The sequence below is a fragment of the Zingiber officinale genome, chromosome 4A (assembly GCF_018446385.1).
Source record: "Zingiber officinale cultivar Zhangliang chromosome 4A, Zo_v1.1, whole genome shotgun sequence".
Lineage (NCBI taxonomy): Eukaryota > Viridiplantae > Streptophyta > Magnoliopsida > Zingiberales > Zingiberaceae > Zingiber > Zingiber officinale.
The window spans coordinates 23,035,965-23,059,200 of NC_055992.1; positions in this window are offsets into that span (position 1 = coordinate 23,035,965).

Genomic DNA, 23,236 nt, shown 5'->3' on the forward strand with positions numbered 1-23,236 from the left:
GACCAGTACCTTCCGAAGGTAAAGCTTGTTCTCTTGAAGTTGCCTTGAAGAGCACGACATGGATACGAATAGAGGTGAGGTTTGATAACGTCATAAAAGGTTGATGCCCTTCCCATTACAAGTCATTTGTAAGGTATACCTAGAATAATTCTTATTTGATTCCATTTTATTTTATGATCTTGTCTGCATGATTGTATTTTGCATACAGTGGTGTGTGTGATGTAATAAATTAGTTTATTTATTGTTAACTCTTCCGCTGTGCATGTTTACGAAACATATTTTTAGCACACACCACGTCAGGCATATCCCAACACCTATATCATACACTAAGTGTCTGCAGCACATATTAAATATGTATAAAGAACTCAATTATATCATCACCAGCCGTTGGGGCAGCATCACCCATTGGAGGAGCATCACTCACTAGAGAAGGAGGAGGCTGAAGAGGAGGACCTGTAGTCTAGGAACATATGAGATAATATAGAGATGCAATGCCCGTCTGGATACCAGCAACTCTCATTTAGAGACCAGCAATGCTCATCTGGATATCAATCTAACCTCACTCAAGGCTCTCATATTGCGCACGAATCTACGCCACTTAAAGGTCTTGCTCTAGGCTCAACTCCTAAAATCGCATATCCATGGTCTCCTAAAGCTCAAGAATATGAGACCAAAGATCATCATCCTGACCGTATGCATTATACGCAACATTATCCCCCTCATAAGTAGCCTCAAGGTCTCTAGCAATTGGTGCCTGCCCTATGGCCCGTGGTCACGGTCTCGGCCCCTCTCCTAATTGGTGACCATCTATCCATCTTAAGTGACCTCTATGGGGCTCAATATCGGTTAAAGAAAATGATTGAACCGAAATCCTGGAATACTTTGTCGACGTCGACTACAACCTACCATAGGATACGTCGACGCTAATTGATGCCAACCACTCCGTGATAAAATTTCCAAAAGGCATATGCACTGTATCATGGACTAGTTTAATGAAATAGATGATGTAGTGAAATATGTTCAGTATCACATTGATGTCAAGTGTAAGATATAGGAAAAATTAAATAATAAATATTACTGGATGAAAAATCTTATTGGGATTTTTCAGAATTTTTAGAGATTTTTCAGGAATTAAACGGAGTCCGTATGACTCATTTTGAGCGGATGAATTTGGGGTACAGTAGAGGCCTATTTGGAAATACCATTTAAGAGAAAGTTGATTGAGGAATTAACTTTAGGTTTAATTAAATTAACCTAAAGTTGAATTTAATATTTTATTTCTCTCTAATTCCTCTCCCGACCCCAACTTCCACCCGATTCCCTCATCTTCCCCGACTTCCATTCCTCTTTCCCTGCCCCGATTTTTTTTCTTCTCCGCTTCTTCTCGTGCGATTGGAGCAGACGACACCACCAGGGAATCGATCGTTGAATCTTGATACACTGCCGGTCGAGCCTCCATGCTCCCTCTTCCTCTCGAGAGTGGAGTCTTTCCCCTATCTCGCGATCAATCCACCGTCGGCCCTCGAATCTGAGCGCAGCAATGACGATTTCGTCAAGGAGATTCATCATTTCTTCCTCTCCAGTAGATCTCGGTTCTTTGTCTTCGTCGGCATGGATCTGTCACCGATCCTCCTCTTGATTTCCTCCGCCCGAGCCCTAGCACCGTTGATTCTGATCAACCCACCGCCGGTCAAGAGGAAGAGAATCTAAACCCTAGATTCAGTTCCTCGTTACCTCACCTGTGTGTGTGGCTTTAACCACTGGATCCCTTGTTCCAGTTGAGGATGTGTTGAATCTTGTTGTTATCTATATTGGCGTTGGCCACCTGTTGCAAGGAATTGTTGCCGGGTAGTGAACCATTGCAGATGGGGTTGTTGACATGGAATCAAGGTAGGCTTCATTCAGAATCATAAAGATTCAAAGTTCTTGCCTAATTGGTCTCAATTGTGATGTTCTTCTTGTTTTAGAATAGAGGAAGGCATGGATTGTGGACTTTCCCTGTTGCCATTCATTGTCTCTTCACTTCTAGTAGCTGTGGAGGTCTCGGTTGAAGAAGTGGGGATCAATTTAGGTGAGTTTCCTTTGGTGATGTATCTCTAGATCCTTTTATTATTGCTCTGTTCTATCAGTGTTGTTAATGGATATTAGATCATGTTTAGTTTAGAGCACATGGAAGCATGTAGAGGGATTCGTTGTAGTTGGATGCTCTTGTGTTGGATTAATTGATGATTGGTAGGTATTGTTGTATCCCATATTGATATTAGATTCGGGATTTTGGATTTTGGATCGGAAACTATGGATTGATTAGGGTTTGTATTGGGTTGGAATTTGTGGATATGGTGATTGGTTGTTGTGGATTGTTATGTGATCATTCTTAGGATCATTGGATTAATTGATGGATTGATTTATCGGATGTGATGATTTGGTTAGTAGTCGATGATGATGTTAGATTGTTGTAGACTTATGATGGAGATTTGATTTCATGATAGGTTATTATGGTTTAATATCATTGTGGCGGATTGGTAACTAAGAGATAGATTTATTATTGGATTAAAGGATGTGTTGATTTGGAGGACTAGTCAGGGATCAGATTTGATTAGAGTGATCCACTGGGTTAGAGATTTTATTTAGCTATTTAATTCAATATGAATTTAGCTAAATAAAATATAAACATATTGATTGCTGCAGGACCTGGATTCGGGACGAGCGTCTCGACGCGGGATTACTTGGCACGATCTACATCTTAAGGCGGGTATTTCTTCCTTTGCCTCTATTTAGATTTTCTTTGAGCTTAGTGCATGGTTGTTATTTGACGGATTAGGTTACTTTACCTTATATCGTGTTCAGTTGTTGTTTTTCCTGTTAGTTACTTTTTCTTGGGCTTAGAGATGATCTATTTAATTCATATATAGTCTCAACTCTTGATATCTACTCTGTTGTGATTACACGTGTAGAGTATGTCTGGTAGGGATTATCGGGTTGTTGGTATTACCATGCTGATTGGGTATGTGATGCAGACTGTACCTAGATGGGTATGTGTTATAGGAGTCATCTTGTTGACCGTGCATTTACATGTGGTGTGTCCATACGTATTTGTCATGTACGTTTGGAGGAGTTGGGTTGATTGTATGTTTGGGGTATATACACATGTATGTTGTGTTTTTACTGGAGGATACATATTAATTGTACTTATATTTTGTGTACATGTGTCTGGTGGGATTATTGGAGATTTTTGGTCGATTATACATGGGTAGTGTGTGCACATGTTTGGTGGGATACGTGGAGGTATCATCATGATTATATTCATGTTGTGGAGTACTTATGTGGATTTAGAGGTTGCATGGATGATGACGATGTTTATATCATGATTATATATATATCATGTTCATCATTCATTGCATGCTGGCGACTGTTGTCTCCCTTGTGGTGAGAGAGAGTCGTGAGTCATATCTAGCGCCGCACACTCGACCACTCATGGGTAGTGGTAGTTGGAGTAGTTGCCGCTGTCCTGTCTTGCTCATTAGGCTGCTCAGTGTGTACTCTGTCCGCCTTGATCACTCTTGAGTAGTGGGTCTGGAGGGTTCAGTAGTCAGGGGGCTTATGATGTGAGTAGTCAAGGACCCTGATGCTATATAGTTAGATAACTATTTAGCATACCGAACGCCTCAGCCGCTCTATAGCGGTTACGCCCTGTTGAGGTTAGTATGGTTTGTCACAGACCCAAGCCTCTCGGCCATACAGGGGTCGTGGTGTCTGGAGAGGTGGCGGGGGTGACCATGGAGCATGCATACACAGTTATTACTCTTGCATTTGATGCGTGGTGCATCTGCATTTGCATACATGCCTAGTAGATACTAGTTGCATGTATTTGTGTATGTTGCATTTGTTTGCGATATGATTGTTGCATATGGTTGTCATGCTACATACATGTCATTTATTTTACATGTATATGCAGTTGTATTTATATTGCACAGGTGTCATGGGTACGTCTGTTGCAGATCTGGTGAGTTTACTGATCATTGTACCATGTGTCGATTCCAGATTGGGTATGTATCTGTCATTATGTTAGTTGTGGTTTGTACAGTTTATATGTCAGGTTATTAGGTCAGTTATATTTAGGTGCGTTGATTATGATAGTATGATCATGTTCTTTATTCCCTACTGAGACTGTATACTTGTGATCTCCATGTTTGTTTATGGACCATGCACTATCTTGTCTATTACCCGCTGAGTTACCTATACTCACCACCGCATGTATACATTTATGTTTTCAGGTAGCTTGTAGATGGTTGGTGTCGCTCGGAGTATCCTGTCTGCCGGGTCCTACGTCACATCTGAAGATCGTGCTTATTTTCTTTTGTATATTCTTTTCTTATTTTTGGCATTGTATTTGTGTATAGCCATGTGGCTATCTTATGGTTTTGGTGTTGTATTTGTGTTTAAGCCGTGCCGGCATGCATTGTATTTATTTGTATTGTGTGGGCTTTCCTTCGTTTTTCCGCTGTGTTTTAGTACAGCTGTGTGGGCTGTTTTATATATAACTGCGTGATTGTGATTATTTCATTCCAGCCGAGTGGGCTGTTATTATAACTGCGTGGTTGTGTATATGAATATTCTAGCCGTATGTGGCTGATGTATTTTGTTTGTAGTGATGCTTCATATTGTCACCGGTACAGGGGAGGTGCTGTCGGATTTTTGTCTGGTAGAGACTCCTCTGGGGGCGTGACAATTTTTGGTATCAGAGCAGGTTTTCAATGCCTGTTATTCGTGTTTTTGATTTCGTGATTCGATTTTCTTGATGTGACTTTTCGAGTTTTGGGATCAGGCGGCTGTAGGACATCTCCAGGCTTTAGGAGGTATGTTTGCATATTATTATCTTGCATTTTGTTAGTACATATGCATTGTTGTTCTGATCATTATGACATGTGTTAGTGTTCTCTTGTTAGTACTTGCCTAGTTGATTGTATCATGCATTTCATGTGTTGGGTCAATCACTGATCATGGTTGACCTAATGGAGATCAAGGATTACAGTCTCAAGGGATTTGTCATATCATACTACTAGTAGTTTTAGCGTCTGTTACTACGAGTTGGTTGAGAGTTAGAGTCACATATCAATCTCTATTACTATTAGCTGGATAGTTGATGGTGTTTGTATACTCATGATGACACAGTTAGTAGAGTACTGGTGTACTCCTATTGGTTCGTTTAGTCTTGGGATTGATTTACTTGGTTGACTTGTGTAATTATGGTTTGACTTACCTCAGTTGGCTTTGTGCTCCTGTTAGTTTGATTAGTAGAGTATTGATTTACTCCTGTTGGTTAGGTTTATAGATTGCCCTCGTTGACTGGGGTAGTGGTGGATCGATTTTACCTTAGTTGATTTTGACGGGGATTGATTTATACTTATTAGATCAATTAGTTGACGACCGATTTATTTAGCAGTTTGATCATTACGGTATCGTCATACTCTATTTCTAGAGATTCTGATCTTTGGGGTTATTTGTGCTTGGTTAGATATTTGGGAGATACATTTGAGTACATGACGTGTACCATTGTGGAAAAGACTGAATTAGCCGTATACCATTATCGGCTGGGTTAGCCTGTAGAGGATTGTCGTATCCTATTTCATGGGGACTTTGACCATGGACTGTCTGCACCTAATTGATTGACTTAGAAGGTACATTCGGATAGGATACCTCCACTGACGTGGAAAAGTGTAAAGCTACCTGCTTAACACTTATGAGATACATCCATTACTAGGGTGTATGAGTTGGAGAGTACATTTGGATATATGATTTGTACTGACATGAGAGGGTTGAAGTTAGCTGCTTAACCTTTACGTGACCCGGTACCACGTGAAGGAAGAAGCAGAGAATGTTTTTGGAGATCAGGTCATCACTTAGTGATTTCCTTGAGGTGTTTGGAGAGAGAGTAGTTCTCTACTTCTTCGTTAGCATGATGGATTATAAGGCGATGATCAGTCGACTCGCCTAACGTTGTTCCATGAGAGATCCTGACTCATGGAACTATTGGATATGATTAGATATCCATGATGTACTTAGGGATATATACACCGTAATGGTTCGGAGGAAGTGGTGTTAGTTGAGTAATACCTAGGAGGTTCGACCGTAACTAGGTATAATTTCAGATGATGATCTTTGAGGGGTAGAGCATTGATTGACAGATGTTTTGATAAGCTATTTTGTTGTAGCGTTCTTCTATCTTTGTGTTCATTGCTCGATACTGGAGGTTGCTGAACCTCAGGGTGGAGCAATCACAGTATGATGGGGTACAAGACAATGGTTAGATGACTCAGCTAACATTGTCTCTATCAGGTGGCTCAAGACCTTGACCACGTGATCATTTTACCAGATCTTGTAGTCTATATATCATATTAGAGGGTTTGACCTTTTATCGATATTTGTCGAGGGACATTTATAGATGAGGGTTGTGGAGATATCTTCGGGATGGATAGACTCTTAGTCGGGAGGTGGTGTAAATCTTTGGACTTGGGATTGACATCCTCTTACTGTAGATATTTGAGTATCTAAGAGGATAAGATGATGAGAGTTGATAGACTTTTTGGATACAGCTAGTTTATCGGTAGTGAGTGTTATATGGTTGGATGATTTTCTTTTTTGCTATCATTGTACGTGAAGTTATCCAGTTTGATTGATGTTGAGGATGATTTTTGATTGATGGATATTGGAAGATCAGGTATGATGATATGTTATTTGTCGATGATTTATTAGTGGATATTGGACTTGATGATCTATGGTTTGGTGTTTGATATTGATAGTGACATGGAGAGTAGCACATGTGTGATATCTATGGATTTGGTGATTTGTAGTTGGTGATTTAATCATAGGCTTGTTGTTGGGGATCCTACAGTTGAGTGAGCCTATTGTACGTACATTATGAGTCCTCGGTGTTACCATTTAGGCATACTGTGCCTAGATGTTTTCATGGACTCAGTGTACTTGGTATTTTTAGGGTTTGGATCAGTTTTCATTGTCTTCGTTGATGATGTTGTGATCTATTCCCGATTCGAGGTGGATCTCATACATTATCTTCGCATAGTTCTAGAGATGTTTCGACGGAAACATCTATATGTGTGAAGTTCAGTAGTACATATTTGATTGTCTTTTACGAGTTTTTGGGACACGTTGTGTTTAGTAGAGGATATCGGTGGATCCACAGGAGATAGAGGCTGTTATCAGTTGGGAGTAGGCGTAGTCTATACCGGAGACTCGCTGTTCCTTTGGTCTGGCTGAACATCAGAGACCATCAGGATTATGTTTAGGATTGTTATGTTATGGGATTGTCTCCATTGATTTGGATACTAGAGTGGAGTTGGGAGCATGTTATGATGGATTTTATTGTGGGATTATCCAGGACATGGAGAGGATATAATGGTTTGGGTAATCATTGTTGGGTGACGACTTTGCTCCCTAGCCATCGATTTGTGGGACGAATTCTTTTGGATTGAGTATTAGGATTATACTGTGGAGAGATTACCGGATCTTATGGTATATCTCTAAGGGTTGTATTGGATGGAGATCAACGATTTCACATCATGTTTTGACTGAGGTTATAGCAGACTTTGGGTTAAGAGCTTTGCTTTAGTACATATTTTCACCCTCAGACTGATAGATAGTCTGAGCGTACTATACATATGTTAGGGGATCTGTTGATAGTGCGCTGTGAATTTTGGAGATTGTTGAGCGGAAGTAGGGTGAGCTCATAACCCACAGAGTCATGTTGGAGATTTGTTCATTATACTTGGATGGAGTGGAGTATGAGTTTGTTGCTTAGTGGTTATCCTTGGATGAGGATCCCTAAGTTGACCAGTAAATTTGGGGACCAAATTTTTATTAGTGGGGGAGAATGTAAGATATCGGAAAAATTAAATAATAAATATTACTGGACGAAAAATCTTATTGTATTTTTCCAGAATTTTTAGAGATTTTTCGGGAATTAAACGGAGTCCGTATGACTCATTTTGAGCGGATGAATTTGGGGTACAGTAGAGGCCTATTTGGAAATACCATTTAAGAGAAAGTTGATTGAGGAATTAACTTTAGGTTTAATTAAATTAACCTAAAGTTGAATTTAATATTATATCTCTCTAATTCCTCTCCCGACCACAACTTCCACCCGATTCCCTCATCTTCCCCGACTTCCATTCCTCTTTCCCTGGCCCGATTTTTTTCTTCTCCGCTTCTTCTCGTGCGATCGGAGCAGACGACACCACCAGGGAATTGATCGCTGAAGCTTGATGCACTGCCGGTCGAGCCTCCATGCTCCCTCTTCCTCTCGAGGAGTGGAGTCTTTCCCCTATCTCGCGATCGATCCACCGCCGGCCCTCGAATCTAAGCGGAGCAACGACGACTTCGTCAAGGAGATTCATCATTTCTTCCTCTCCACCAGATCTCGGTTCTTTGTCTTCGTCGGCATGGATCTGTCACCGATCCTCCTCTTGATTTCCTCCGCCCGAGCCCTAGCGCCGTTGATTCTGATCAACCCACCGCCGGTCAAGAGGAAGAGAATCTAAACCCTAGATTCAGTTCCTCGTTACCTCACCTGTGTGTGCGGCTTTAACCACTGGAGCCCTTGTTCCAGTCGAGGATGTGTTGAATCTTGTTGTTATCTATATTGGCGTTGGCCACCTGTTGCAAGGAATTGTTGCCGGGCAGTGAACCATTGCAGATGGGGTTGTTGACATGGAATCAAGGTAGGCTTCATTCAGAATCATAAAGATTCAAAGTTCTTGCCTAATTGGTCTCAATTGTGATGTTCTTCTTGTTTTAGAATAGAGGAAGGCATGGATTGTGGACTTTCCCTGTTGCCATTCATTGTCTCTTCACTTCTAGTAGCTGTGGAGGTCTCGGTTGAAGAAGTGGGGATCAATTTAGGTGAGTTTCCTTTGGTGATGTATCTCTAGATCCTTTTATTATTGCTCTGTTCTATCAGTGTTGTTAATGGATATTAGATCATGTTTAGTTTAGAGCACATGGAAGCATGTAGAGGGATTCGTTGTAGTTGGATGCTCTTGTGTTGGATTAATTGATGATTGGTAGGTATTGTTGTATCCCATATTGATATTAGATTCGGGATTTTGGATTTTGGATCGGAAACTATGGATTGATTAGGGTTTGTATTGGGTTGGAATTTGTGGATATGGTGATTGGTTGTTGTGGATTGTTATGTGATCATTCTTAGGATCATTGGATTAATTGATGGATTGATTTATCGGATGTGATGATTTGGTTAGTAGTCGATGATGATGTTAGATTGTTGTAGACTTATGATGGAGATTTGATTTCATGATAGGTTATTATGGTTTAATATCATTGTGGCGGATTGGTAACTAAGAGATAGATTTATTATTGGATTAAAGGATGTGTTGATTTGGAGGACTAGTCAGGGATCAGATTTGATTAGAGTGATCCACTGGGTTAGAGATTTTATTTAGCTATTTAATTCAATATGAATTTAGCTAAATAAAATATAAACATATTGATTGCTGCAGGACCTGGATTCGGGACGAGCGTCTCGACGCGGGATTACTTGGCACGATCTACATCTTAAGGCGGGTATTTCTTCCTTTGCCTCTATGTAGATTTTCATTGAGCTTAGTGCATGGTTGTTATTTGACGGATTAGGTTACTTTACCTTATATTGTGTTCAGTTGCTGTTTTTCCTGCTTGTTACTTTTTCTTGAGCTTAGAGATGATCTATTTAATTTATATATAGTCTCAACTCTTGATATCTACTCTGTTGTGATTACACGTGTAGAGTATGTCTGGTAGGGATTATCAGGTTGTTGGTATTACCATGCTGATTGGGTATTTGATGCAGACTGTACTTAGATGGGTATGTGTTATAGGAGTCATCTTGTTGACCGTGCATTTACATGTGGTGTGTCCATACGTATTTGTCATGTACTTTTGGAGGAGTTGGGTTGATTGTATGTTTGGGGTATATACACATGTATGTTGTGTTTTTACTGAAGGATACATGTTGATTGTACTTATATTTTGTGTACATGTGTCTGGTGGGATTATTGGAGATTTTTGGTCGATTATACATGGGTAGTGTGTGCACATGTTTGGTGGGATACGTGGAGGTATCATCATGATTATATTCACGTTGTGGAGTACTTATGTGGATTTATAGGTTGCATGGATGATGACGATGTTTGTATCATGATTATATATATATCATGTTCATCATTCATTGCATGCTGGCGACTGTTATCTCCCTTGTGGTGAGAGAGAGTCGTGAGTCATATCTAGCACCGCACACTCGACCACTCATGGGTAGTGGTAGTTGGAGCAGTTGCCGCTGTCCTGTCCTGCTCATTAGGCTGCTCAGTGTGTACTCTGTCCGCCTCGATCACTTTTGAGTAGTGGGTCTGGAGGGTTCAGTAGTCAGGGGGCTTATGCTGTGAGTAGTCAGGGACCCTGATGCTATGTAGTTAGATAACTACTTAGCGTACCGAACGCCTCAGCCGCTCTATAGTGGTTATGCCCTGTTGAGGTTAGTATGGTTTGTCACAGACCCAAGCCTCTCGGCCATACAGGGGTCGTGGTGTCTGGAGAGGTGGCGGGGGTGACCATGGAGCATGCATACACAGTTATTACTCTTGCATTTGATGCGTGGTGCATCTGCATTCGCATACATGCCTAGTAGATACTAGTTGCATGTATTTGTGTATGTTGCATTTGTTTGCGATATGATTGTTGCATATGGTTGTCATGCTACATACATGCCATTTATTTTACATGTATATGCAGTTGTATTTATATTGCACAGGTGTCATGGGTACGTCTGTTGCAGATCCGGTGAGTTTACTGATCATTGTACCATGTGTCGATTCCAGATTGAGTATATATCTGTCATTATGTTAGTTGTGGTTTGTACAGTTTAAATGTCAGGTTATTAGGTCAGTTATATTTAGGTGCATTGATTATGATAGTATGATCATGTTCTTTATTCCCTACTGAGACTGTATACTTGTGATCTCCATGTTTGTTTATGGACCATGCACTATCTTGTCTATTACCCGCTGAGTTACCTATACTCACCATCGCATGTATACATTTATGTTTTCAGGTAGCTTGTAGATGGTTGGTGTCGCTCGGAGTATCCTGTCTGCCGGGTCCTACGTCACATTCGAAGATCGTGCTTGTTTTCTTTTGTATATTCTTTTCTTATTTTTGGCATTGTATTTGTGTATAGCCATGTGGCTATCTTATGGTTTTGGTGTTGTATTTGTGTTTAAGCCGTGCCGGCATGCATTGTATTTATTTGTGTTGTGTGGGCTTTCCTTCGTTTTTCCGTTGTGTTTTAGTACAGCCGTGTGGGCTGTTTTATATATAACTGCGTGGTTGTGATTGTTTCATTCCAGCCGAGTGGGCTGTTATTATAACTGCGTGGTTGTGTATATGAATATTCCAGCCGCATGTGGCTGATGTATTTTGTTTGTAGTGATGCTTCATATTGTCACCGGTACAGGAGAGGTGCTGTTGGATTTTTGTCTGGCAAAGACTCCTCTGGGGGCGTGACATCAAGAGTGTGGTGGAAGGCATATAGCATAAAAAGATGTGAGGGTTTGATAGTAGTTAATGCACAAGACAATATGGGTAAGATGTGTTGGTGCAGGTTGCACTAATGGTCTAACTCAAGTTTTGATGAATAATAAAATAAGTTAAGTTAGGTTCATTATGATCTAAAGATTTAACTAAGTGTGCAAGAGAAGTCCAGATAGGTCGATGGACTAACCGGATATCTGGCGAGAAATCCAGCTAGGTCGTCGGGTTGACTAGATAGCTGGTACGAAGTCCAAATAGGTCGACGGGCCAACTGGATATCTGCCACGAAGTCCAGCTAGGCCAACAGATTGATTGGATAGCTGGTACGAAGTCCAGACAGGTCAATGTGCGGACCAGATGTCTGGAAAAGCAGTAAGTTAAGGTAAGTCATCGGAGGAGAGTTACTTGGTGAGGACGCGTTCTCCGTTTAAGGGAACAGTAGACATCGATCCAACTTAGATCCATTTTAGAAATCTAAGTTGAGATCTTGACTAGATTCTGATCTCGAGGAGACAGAATCTAATTATTACTCTACTTGTTGTTGTGCTAACTTTGTTTTGTAGGGTAGTATAATTTTTATTTGCCTCAGACTAACCTTTTCTTAGAGGAAAACAGTTTGTTGGAAAAGGAGGTCCGGGCGCTCGAAACTAGTCCGGGCGCCCGAAATGGCCAAAACTTATCTTGTCGCCAGCTTGGAGCCCGTTGATTGGTTGGCTGACATCATGGTCCAGACGCCTGGAATTGCCTATATAAGCAGTCTTCCACCAGGAGCACAATACACAAGTTTCTTCTACAATTACTTTCTTGCACGCTGCTCCAAAGGCGCTTCTACGACTCCTCGATGCAACTCCGTCGGCTGAGTGATGCTGCTCCAATGACCGAGCAACACAACTCCGACGACAGAGTGACATGACTCCAATAACTGAAAGCACAGTCTTCTAAATCTCTGAGAAGTTGTTGGTATACTTGTTTTCTTCTGCACTTAAGATTATACAGTCATTGTATTACTTTTGTAAAAGATTTGCAAACTATTAGTGAATTGCCCACTGAAAACACTCTCATGTACGGGCCTTAGAGTAGGAGTCGACGAAGGCTCTGAACTAAGTAAAACTTGGGTTGTTAGCGTTGTTCTTATTTTTGTCTTTTCGTTGCGTACTCAATTTAAGTCTCAATTTTTTACAATCGCTATTCACCCCCCTCTAGCATTCTTTACAATCCAACAAGTGGTATCAGATTAGGTACCGCTCTGATTTGGTGCAACCACCAATCAGGCAAAGGGGGTGAGAATTTTTTTGTCTTACTTTTCGATTTTAAGTTTTTCATAATCCAAATTGGTACAATTACCTCTTTGGAAACATTTTCTTGTAGCAAACTAATCTGAATTGGTGCAACATCAATTCAGTCTTAATATTTTTATCCCACACTACTAATCCAAGACCAAAAGTCTTGGGGTCGTCTCTGTTTTTCCTTATTGTGTGGAAGAGCAATGACCCAAAATGAGGGATACATCACCGTCCGTCCTCCCCTCTTCAACGGCGATGACTTCCCGTATTGGATAAAGCATATGGAGGTCTAAATGAAGATCGACTTTGACCAATGATTCAACATCACTAGAGGCTACAAGGTTCCGGTCGATAACTCCCGAATTTTGATGGACCCGGAACAGTGGAATCCGATCCGAAGATGAAGAAGAAAGCCTAAATAGATTTCAAAGCTCTCAACACCCTCTAGTGCGGCCTGATGAAAGAAGAACTGAACTGTGTGGGCCTACATGAAAATGCAAAGAAACTATGGGACAAGCTCATCAAATTGCATGAAGGATTTAGCGACGTAAAGGTAACCAAAAGATTCCTCTATTTAAATAAATTATTTAATATAAAAATACAAGAAGGAGAATCCGCGAGTCAACTCCACGCGAGGATAAAGGACATCCTCAATGGGTTTCACACAATCGACCACCAAATGGAGAACCGCGATCTGATAAGGTATGCCCTTAACGCGTTTCCTCGAAATGCACTGTGGGCATCCATCGTGGATGCTTACAAGATTTTGAAGAATCTTTCCAAATTAAAACTAGATGAACTATTTTGTGAACTCGAACTCCATGAATAGACTAACTCAAAATAGGTCGAGAAAGATATTGCCTTTTTTGCAGGTACCTCCAAAGACAAGTCGACAACCAAACCTGAATCTGAAAGTGAGTTTGACCAAAACCCAGAAGATGAAGAATACCTGGTGAATTTGGTAAGAAAATTATTCACCAGGAGAAAGAAGAACTTCAGTAGAAATGACCTGCAAAAGATCAACTCCACCACCGATCCTAGCAACAAAAACGTGACCTGCTTCGGATGCAACAAGAAGGGGCACTACAAGAACGGGTGCACAAAGCTGAAGAGTGATAAAACCAAGAAGAAAGCACTCAAGGCGACGTGGGATGAATCATCTTCGGATGAATTGGACGCTGAAGAACAGAGCACTGAAGCTACCTCGCATTGATGGCATGCGAATCAGAATCGGAAGGCGAATCGGAAGACGGGTCCAAACCCAAATCGAGCCACGAGTTTGTACTCGTTTCTGAAGGTTCCGATGAGGTATACCTTAATTTAAGTATTTTTTTTCAAAATTATTGCTTGCTTAAATAAAAAATTAATCGAAAATGAAAATCAAAATAAAATGCTCCTTGAGGAAAATCAACACCTCAAGGAACAAATTGAAAATTATAATCCAAATCAAGTTGTAAAACTCGAAGAGGAAAACTTAACATTAAAAATTAAAATTAACAAACTTAAAGGATTGTTAGAAAATTTTACAACTAGATCAAAAAATGTGGATGTAATCCTTAAAAATCAAAAGGTTGTTTACAACAAATCTGAGCTTGGATGTAAGTCCAATTCAATGAATAAATCATTCATATCACTAGTAACTCAAAATAAATCACAAACTAAAGCTTGAGTTCCAAAAGCGTGCCTAATCACGCAAGTAGGAATTAACCAATACTATATATCCAAAAATAAAATATATTATGTAAAATCAAATAACTCAAATCAAAATCCAAAATATAAAACTAAATCAACTAAACTAAAGACAAATCATAGAAAGAACTACAGAACCAACTCAAATCCAAACTATCATCAAGTCTATTAAATTACAAAAGTAACCGACATAGACCCAAAATCAAAACTTAAGAAAATCAGGTCAATAATTTAGGGGGAGACTCCAAACTAGTTGGTACCTCCAAAAATAACCTGCCCGACAGGATAATTAGGATTAGCTTAAAAAGGGACAAAAGTTTAACTTGACCTACGATACTAGTGAAGTTTTGGATGATAATAAGTTAGGGAAGCTCTGTCTATGCATGTCTAGGAAGATATGACTTCGACCTGGTGTATTTGGCTTAATGGAACTAACTGAAGCTATCCTTTACGGATCCTAACTAGTTAGACTAAGGTTTTATACTAAGTTCAGTGGATAGGACTATTTGGAAAACCTCGAAGGCATTACTCTAATGATGTCCAAGTGACTCACCATACCCCAGAAGTTTATCCAAAGAATATCTATTTGTTGAGCCTAAAGCTAAACTTGAATCTAACACAAAGTTAAACCCAATCTTGAAATTGAACTTAATTCATCTTATAAAATCATAGGATTCCATGATTGAAAATATAGATTGAGTGAGACGACTAAGAAAATTAAAAATTAAAAATTAAATTAAGCTTAAAATTAAAAATTAAATTAAACTTAAAATTAAAAATTAAATTAAACTTAAAATTAAAAATTAAATTAAACTTAAAGTTAAATTAAACTTAAAATTTAAAATTAAATTAAAGTTAAAATTTAAAATTAAATTAAACTTAAAATTAAAAATTAAATTAAACTTAAAGTTAAATTAAAATTAAAAATTAAATTAAACGTAAAAATTAAATTAAATTAAACTTAAAATAAAAAATTAAATTAAATTAAACTTAAAATTAAAAATTAAATTAAATTAAATTAATCAAAACTTAAAATTAAAATTAAATTAAACTTAAAATTAACTTAAAATAAAACTAATCTTAACTCCTACATGTTGTAGGAAATCAAGTGGATATTGGATAGTGGTTGCTCCAAATGCATGACTGGGGATCACACCAAATTCACTCAGTTAACCTACAAAAGTTTAGGAACAGTTGCCTTTGGAAACAACGACAAACTCAAGGTAATTGGGATAGGTAATATTGAACTCAAAACTGATTTCATTATAAGAAAGTATTACTTGTTGAAAAACTCAAATACTGTAACGACCACCCTTCTTACTACTACTACTCTCTAAAGATGACCGTTACTTAACTACTAACTCTACTTAACCGGTATGATTAAATATCACATGGAAACCCTACCGAAAAATTTCGGCAGAATCTCCCCTGTACCGGTGACCAAATCTATAATACAAACATAGTATACGCAGCCACAGACGACTGGAACATATTTTTCCACAACCACGCAGTAATAAAAATCACAATAAAAACAAAGAAACTACTCTAGCAATAGCAATGACTACCACACTCCACAAATAATGAAAGAGACTAGCTAGACATGCGGAAATAAACTCAACTACAATCCCAAATTTAATATAACATTAACAGAGAACTAAAAGAATGTCTTGACAATTTTGCCAGCTACTTCTGGATCCCTCCACAGTCCAGTCACCACACACCTTCATCACCACCACCATCCTGTCGTCTCCCTTCATATCTTAGCTTTTCCTTTATCTGCGGTAGGAGGAAAGAAAACAAAAGATCTATAAGCGAAAACGCTTAGTAAGTACTAATCTATCTCACAAAAACTCGAAGTGCATAAAAAGAATGCAACAATACTAAAACTGAAATGCTAAAAGCAAAGCTACATGTACTCATGGTATACAGAAATAAAACTGAATACTAAACATGCTCACTAACTGACAGGAAAGTAATGAAACAACTACTGTAAGCTTAGAATTAAATAACTAAACTTTTATTAATTCTAAGCATAAACTTATTTCATTTTCTTATATCTTTATACCAGAAATTAATCTTTTAATTTCTCTTTCACTTTCTTTTTCTTTTTCTTCTTACTTTTCTTATACTAGAAATTAATCTTTTAATTTCTCTTTCACTTTCTTCTTCTTCTTGTTCTTCTTACTTTACTTTTCTTTTCTTCTTTTCTTCTTTGAGCCCAGGCTTAGTACCATCTTTGTTTTGCGCGCTCTCTAATAGTGACTGGGGTAGCGAGCCTCCAGCCCTATGAGGATAAAGACCTCGGTCTTACCAGGGCCAAGACCTCGGAATTGGTCACCTGGATTTGTTTAACGACAACCTCGGAAGTCGGGTACTAGCCTCTTATTTTAATTTATTTGTTATCTCTTTTAACTAGACTTTAGTCTTTTTCTTTACTCATGCTTTTTATAATCCTTTATTGGAGCCTATTAGAATCCTATAGATATATCTAACAAGTATAGGATTACAACTAACCAAGCATGCTATATAACAATAACATAAGGGAAGCAGATCTGAACTCTCTAAGCATGTTATAAAATAAAGCAAAAGAAAGCTAATTTGGATTTCCTAAACATGCGGTGATAAAAGCAAAAGAAGCAAATCTGAACTTACTAATCATGCTATAAAATAGAGCAAAAGAAAGCTAATTTGTACTTCCTAAACATGCTGTAAAATAGAGCAAAAGAAAGCTAACTTGGACTATCTAAACATGCTGTAAAATAGAGCAAAAGAGAGCTAATTTGGACTTTCTACACATGCTGTAAAATAGAACAAAAGAAAGCTAACTTGGACTTTCTAAACATGCTGTGATAAAAGCAAAAGAAAGCTAATCTAACCTTACTAATCATGCGACAAAATAGAGCAAAAAGAAGACTAATTTGATCTTGCTTAATTATGCTACAAAATGAAGCAAAAGAGAACTACTTTAAGCTTACTAATCATGCTATAAAAATAGGGCAAAAGAATGCAACTTTGAACTTTCTAAACATGCTGTAAAATAGAGCAAAAGAAAACTAACTACCAGCCCCATTAATTCGAGATAATGCAAGCCGCATAAGTTAAACCAAATCTGCAATACTTCTTCTACCTATATAGGCTACTCCTGCCACTATTCAGCACCCTGGTAACAAGCAAAAGAGACCAAAAATGCTACCCATGACTATCCATCCCAGTGACCACAACCTGTCCCTTCTTCTCCTTCCTTCAAAGCCCACGGCAGCAAGCACAGAAGCACAAAACATCAATGTTTCAAGCTTTAAACACTAATGGTCATGGCTAAATGATGGAGGAGGCATAACTCACAGCTATCAAAAAAAACCAAACAACCGAATTTTGAAACTGCACTTCCAAATCACTAACTGTACAACAACTCAAAACCGAGCTGTTCGTGCCAATTTAACAGCACAATCCGACACTACATGCTAAAAAGGAAATCTATACCATCTCATGTATATTGCCTAATAGCAAGAATAACCATACTTCATGCTACGCAAGCTATTTAAATCAAAGTGCTACACGAAATTCCCAACTGAAACCTGTCCACACCCAATCTGATAAATTCAGATTATGGCAGCAACCTTCACAAACCTACCGAACTCACAACAGAAATTTGGAAACAAGGAATCTCATGGCATAATTTGGAACAAGGAATCTCAACAAGCAAGGAAGAAAAACCCTAGCTTATAAATCCACTCGGCACATCAAAATCCGCAACAAAAGGAAACAGAAACCCTAAATTCGGAGCAAGGAAGAAAATCGAAGCTCGGAGCAACTCCTACCGCAGGTGAGTAGTACTTACATAGCTTCTTGAACTTACAACCGAGAAGAAGAAAGGGGAAGACTTTTAGGGCTCAGCGGCTTGCAAAATCTTGGCTTCCTCTTGTACCCGCGAGCTCATCTCCGTCGGGATAACCACCCACGGTGAAGGATGACTAGAATAAGGCTTCACCGGCACCGGAGACCCAAGACCTAGCTTCCTCTTGGTTTCCGCCGAGAGAGACGGCGCTGTCGCGAGGGAGAAGGGAAGAAACAATTTCGGGAGAAATTGTTTTGGGTTTTGGAAAATCAAAACCTAATTCCCTTTAATATATTAGGGTTAAATCCAAAACTATGCTATAACTTAATTCTTCCCTTATATGGTTAATAAAAATCCTGTAGCTCAGCTAGTCAGGCCGGTTTTGGCTTGGGTCAGTCCGACCCGAGGTCGTGGGTTCGAACCTCGCCTTCAACGATTTTTGCCTAAACTTCTTTTGTTTTGCAAAAATACTAAACGACCTCCAAAAATAATTACGTAAAAATACTCTAAAAATTCCTAAAAATCTCTAGAACATTTTAAAAGTATTTCCAAATATTTTTATGGACTTTTAAAACTCGAAATGGGGAAAATTGGGTCGTTACAAATACAACCTTCTTAGTATAAGTCAATTGTGCGATTCTAGATATAAGGTTAAGTTTCTTTCCTCTGAATGCTTAATTAGGTACTTAGATAACTCTACTATAAGCCTAAAAGGTTTTAGAAAGGACAATATTTATGCAATTAACCTAACCTCTTCTTCACTTTGTTAGAGTGTATACTAAAAGCCTAGCTTTTGGTATAAACATTTATCTAGAAATAAAAATCACATTGGTCAAATGTCTACATTTATGATAAATGTAGTTGTTCAATTAATTTATATTGTAGATAACATGGTGTGTGGTGTCACACACAGAAGATCATGTTATCGGTTTCCTTATAAATTATAAACAGTAGCTCACGACTAAGATGGAAAGGAACAAACCATTGGAAAGTCGTAGTGTAATTAGGTATTAGTTTATCTTAACTATATAATTACACTAATACACTTAGAGTGTATTGAGTAGGACCATTTGAGGTCGTTCCTTTTATACTGACTTTATGAAGGAACAAAAACCTCAGTTATTATGGAAGTGTGTGCTCTTAGTCCTAATATAATAACAAGCACATATATTTGATATTTATTTCTTTAATTTATCAATGGGTGAGATTTAGTTCGATAAATCAATAAGCCCGATAAGTTGGAAAATGATATCACTTATAGTGTGTGTTGTTGATTATAGAAGGAAACTGTGTCCTAGTGATCTAGGTTGAGAATGTCCCCAAGAGGAGCTCATAAGGATTGTCATGTTAAACCCTGCAGGTGGACTTAGTCCAACATGACGATGAAGTTGAGTGGTACTACTCTTGGAACTAGATATTAATTAAGTGAGTTATCAGTAACTTACTTAATTAGTGGGCATTTGTTATCTTAAACACAGGGAGACTAACACACTCATAATAAGAAGGAGCCCAAAATGTAATTTGGGATTGGTGCGGTAGTTCAATAATAGTTCTTTAGTGGAATGAATTATTATTGATGAAATTAAGTTGTGTGTTCGGGGCGAACACGGGATGCTTAATTTCATCGGGAGACCAAAACCAATTCCTCCTCTCGGTCCCTATCGTAGCCTCTAGTATATAGAGATTTATACCCACCGCATACCCACCTTCTTACCCATCCAATGGGGCCGGCCAAGCTAGCTTGGAACCCAAGTTAGGGCCGGCCAAGACCAAATGGATGAGCCATGTAGGTGGCCGGCCAAAGCTTGGGTCCCAAGCTTAGGTGGTCGACCACTAGAATATTAAAAGGGATTTTTATTAAAATTATTTCTTATGTGGATATCAAGGTTTTAAAAGGAGAGTTTAAAAATTAAAAATTTCCTTTTATAGCTTTCTACAAAAGATTAAGAGAAGAGATTAATCTCTTTCCTTATTTGTAGATTAAAAGGATGGTTTTAATTTTTGGTAAAAACTTTCTTTATTTGTAAATCATCTACATGTTTAAAAGAGAGTTTAAAATTTTAAATCTTTCCTTATTTGTTGATTAAAGGTGGATTTTAAATTTTAAGAAAACTTTCCTTTTTAATCATGTTCATGATTTAAAAGAGAGTTTAAAATTAAATATTCTCTTTTATAAGTTTCTACAAAAGATTAAGAAAAGATTTGATATCTTTCCTTATTTGTAGATTAAAAGAGATTTTAATTTTTAGAGATAACTTTCTTTTTATCCACATGTTTAAAAGAAATATTTTAATTTATAAAATTTCCTTTTTATTAACCAACATGAAGGGAAAAATTATTTGAGAAATTTTTATAAATTTCCGGAAGCAAATTAGGAAGTTTTAATTCTTGTGTGAATTAAAATTTCTTTGATTAAAGGGATTAAGGTGGCCAGCCATTAACAAATAGAAAAGAAAAATTATTTTTAATTAAATAAATTTTTCTTTTTAATGGCAAAAGAATTAAGGAAGTTTTTATTAAATTTTCCTTATTTGCCAAGACCAAGGATTATAAAAGAGGGGGTAGAGGAGGCTTCAAGATGAATGTCTCTATTATTTTTCTCACTCTTTTCTTCTTTGGGTGTGGCCGGCCCTTTCTTTTCTCTCCTCTCCTTTGTGTGGCCGAAACTTTCTCATGGTGGAGATAGCTTTGGTGGCCGGATCTAAGAAGGAGAAGAAGGAGAGAAAAGAAGCCTCTTTTCTAGCATCCCTTGGAGCATGGTGGTGGTGGCCGAACCTCTTCATCCTAGAAGAAGTTTTGATGGCCGAAACTTGCAAGGAAGAAGAAGGTGCTTGGTGGTTCTCATCTCGGAAGATCGTTGCCCACACAATGTCCGAGGTTAGAAGAGGAATACGGTAGAAGATCAAGAGGTTTTTTCTAAAAGGTATAACTAGTATTTTTCTTTCCGCATCATACTAGTTATTTTTGGAAATAATACTAAATACAAGAGGCATACGATTCTAGCGTTTCGAATTTGTTTTCGATATAGTGTTCTTTTGTTTTTCTTTTCCTTGTGATTTGATTGTTCTTTTCGGTTAACCTAAAGTTATTTTAGGAAATTAAATATTAGCTTTCCATAAAAGGTTTTGTCTAGTCGATGGTGGTTGCTCCCATATCCAAGAAGGCCATGTGCCTCGCCACGTCAGTACTGGGAACCAATTATGGAAATTAATATTTAATGGAATTAATAACTTAAGGTGATTTGGGTCGAACGTGTTAAGTTCCGCAGGAGATCCAAGTCTAAACCTAAAAGAACAAATAGATTAAGTTTTGGATCAAACGTGTTAAGTTCCGCAGGCGATCCAAAATTTAATTTAAAAGAACACATGGTAGCTAGGAAAAGGTTCAGACCTTTGTACAAAATTTTTGTACAGTGGAACCTCTAGGCTTTCCGAGTAGCAACCAACAATTGGTATTAGAGCTAGGGTTTTGCCTCTGTGTATTTGGTATTAGTTTAATTATGCACATGTCATACATAATTTAGGCAGGATAATAGTAGGATGTGCTAACTTTGTGGATGCAGGATCCAACTATTATGGCTTATAGTTATTATGTGTGTGATTGGACCCTTGGACATGTCAAGGGCATTTTATTGTGTGTGCATGATTGTATTATAAAATACAGCAGGAGCTGTATTTAGTTTTATTAGGATTTTATTTTTTGATCTAGTTACATGTACATTCCTTTTATGGAATATAGGATCGATGGATGTAAATTTTATTTTATGTTCGATCTAGTTTACATGTACATTCCTTCGAGGAATATAGGATCAAAATGTAAAATTTTATTTATGTCGCGGATCGAATCTTGCAAAGCGTGGAACCTTCTAAGGACCAGAGGCGCAACGGAACTAGGAGCAAGATGGATGCGACAGCTAGACCAAATATGGCAGCAACTTGGGATGACAACACACGGAGGACAACAAGAGATAAAAGCCATAATAGTTGAAAATTAGATTTTCTATTTATTGCTTTTATATTGTGCTGTGTGTGCATGTTAGTAGGCTAGCATAGTTAAAATTCCTCATTTATAAATAACTAAGTGGGAGAGGGATTTTTAAGTAAATCCCATGGTCTCCGTTACTGGTTTGTAAGTGATGCAAACAAGCTTGCGCGTTGGCTCTGAGTGCCTTCCTCCATAACGGATGAGCTTGTTTGTGGATCACTAGAACATACTTCCATTTTTGGATGACTATAGGAAGTTAATTAAGAGCGTGTGATCTTCCCCAATGGAAGGAGCATAATCTTATTAATGGACTTAGTGTCAAGTAATGGTATACACTTAGACACATCTAATAGTATCCTCCCCATCGGAGTCATTGCTATTATTTGTGTGACCAAATGATACCAACTATTAATTTTATTTGTCAAAAAGTTAGGTTGACAAGATAATAAAATTAATGGGTTAAAACCCTCCTTTTACAAATGTTGAATTTGTATACGTCCACACTAACGTGGCATGCAAAATTCACGGTGTTTGAGGTGTTGGTGAATTTAAATAATATTGTTTGAGGAATCAATATTTTTTTTTAAATTCAAAAGTTTTTGACCAAATATTTGATCAAAGACAGATCAACTATTAATTTTATTCGTCATAAAGTAAAGTTGACGAGATAATAAAATTAATGGATAAAATCTCCTCTTTGATTTTGTATACGTCCACACTATCGTGGCATATAAAATTCATGGGGATTTTAAGGAATAGATCTTGACCAAATATTTTTGTGATTCTTAGGATTTAAAATGTTTGTCAATTCCCTAGTTGTTATACTATAGAAAAGACTTAGTAGTCC